This window comes from Symphodus melops (genome assembly GCF_947650265.1).
Source record: "Symphodus melops genome assembly, chromosome: 12".
Lineage (NCBI taxonomy): Eukaryota > Metazoa > Chordata > Actinopteri > Labriformes > Labridae > Symphodus > Symphodus melops.
This window is the reverse complement of record NC_136702.1, coordinates 2,679,270-2,681,304: the sequence shown is the minus strand read 5'-3', so window position 1 is coordinate 2,681,304 and position 2,035 is coordinate 2,679,270.

The window sequence follows — 2,035 nt, the reverse complement described above, 5'->3', positions numbered from 1 at the left end:
TTTAAATCGGCTACGTGCAGCAAATATGATTTTCCCGTCTTTTCGTAAACCTGTGAAGCCGGGGCTGCTATCACTGCTAACGTTAGCATGCACAGTACACACACACACACACCATCTTTTTTTTTTTTTTTTTTTTTTTTTTTTTTTTTTTTTTTTTTACATGTCATTGACTTTTCTTCTTCTGATCATGACGAGGTGAAAAAGTCCAAACTCAGCTGATTGGTTTATTTTAGAGCAGTCCGTCTGTTTTACAATGATTACGCTTCTTGAATATGAGGACAGCTAAAATGTCTTTGATCTCCAGCCGGCTCTGGTTGAATCTCAAGTCATACTTGTTTACCTTTGATCAAACAATTTTTATTTTTTTTAGCCTTTTACACGACAGCTTTTAGCACTTAAAACGTACAAACGGCTCTTTTGCATATGGTTGAATATCTGATGAAGTCTAAATGTATCTGCATTAGACGTGTGACAGAAGCTGTTTAGATGGACAGGAGTGAAATGTGACGTGGGGGTGTCGGACCCCGTCAGAGAAGGAAGTTAGTGTTTTACATCATCACGTGTTGACTGTTTCAAAGTCACCCTTCAGTTTTGAGAAATGTCGCCCCCTAGTGGTTTCCCGTTGCATTTTCATCCTCATGAAGATGGAGTTTCTGACTTTCCGCCAACCTCGCTCCATCAGCCTCCTCCTCCTCCTCCTCCTCAGTCTGGGTAACCTGCGGTTTCACACATTCACCCGCGCTGCACTCATTTCAGTCACTTGTGCTCTCAGGCGAAACCTTTGCACCACACCGGACCTTTCAGCTCAGCAGGATTCAGGACTGCAAAAAAGAGGAACGGACTCTGACAGGCCTCCCTCGCCGTGGTGCAGGGGGATTAAAAAAAAAGGCATCCTCCCGACATGCTGCGTGTCTTTACAAGACACAAGGGGAACTCTCATCCACGCAATGTAGCATTAAGAGCATACTAAGCCCAGATTGGGTCGCTTGGACGTGTAAATATCTGAAACTAGGTGATTATTTGTGATGAATCGACACCGACGACGCTGCGTAGTTTGGTTGAAAGAAAAACTCTCAGTGAAACCTTCAGCTTGAACCCCCCCCCCCCCCCCCCCCCCCCCCAACAAGCCTTCTTTTTAAAGACTGCTTATTTATTTCTTTTTTTTTTATTACTTTGATTGTGCTCCCTCTTCACGTCACGATGGGGTTATCATGGCTCCCACTTCCTTCTCACCTATCACTCATTGCAAAAGCCGCTGCAGCCCGGCACCCTCGCGCCCCCCCCCCCCCCCCCCCCCCCCCCCGTCTTCTCCTTTGAGGAAGCATCGTTTGAGAACCTGTGAAACATGACGGACACGGATCAGTCACAATTAAATTGACTAGTTTCTGCTTTTGACCGTTTATTTTTATTTTTTTCCATTCAAACGTGACCATTTGGTTATTAAGCTCTGTTCTTCCTCCAAGCTGTTTTTGAGTCCATGCACAGAAAACTAAAGTTGGTTAATGTCTGAGTTCCTTCTTCACAAACTCGAGTCCTTTTTCTTCTTGGAATTACGTTCATTTCCCCCTTTTTTATTTTTTTTTATTTGACGTTTCTTCAGGATTGTTTCAATAAAATTCAGATATCAAGTAAAAAGGATCTTTATATATATAAAAACAAATATTTACAGCGTTTTCTTGACCATTATTTCTGTTCAACCAGGAAAACCCTTCTGAGCTGTGAAGCTACGTTTAAACGAACCAATATTTTGTTGGCTTAAATTTTCATGAACACCCTCCACATGTTGATCATGAACATGAGAACTGTCTAAATATTTTCTAACACGTCTTCTTTGCAGGAACCTCATCAGTTTTAATTTCATCCTAAGAGCTACTATCCTGCTACTTTTGTGCACTCGACTCTGCAGTCACTGCAACAGTTCAGGAACAGGAGGTGGTGGATTCAGAGGGAGACTGAAGGGTCTGGATTTCAGACACCAGCCCAAAACCCAATCCTTTAAAACTTGACTGAGGACGTTAAGATAACTGAGCCCAGG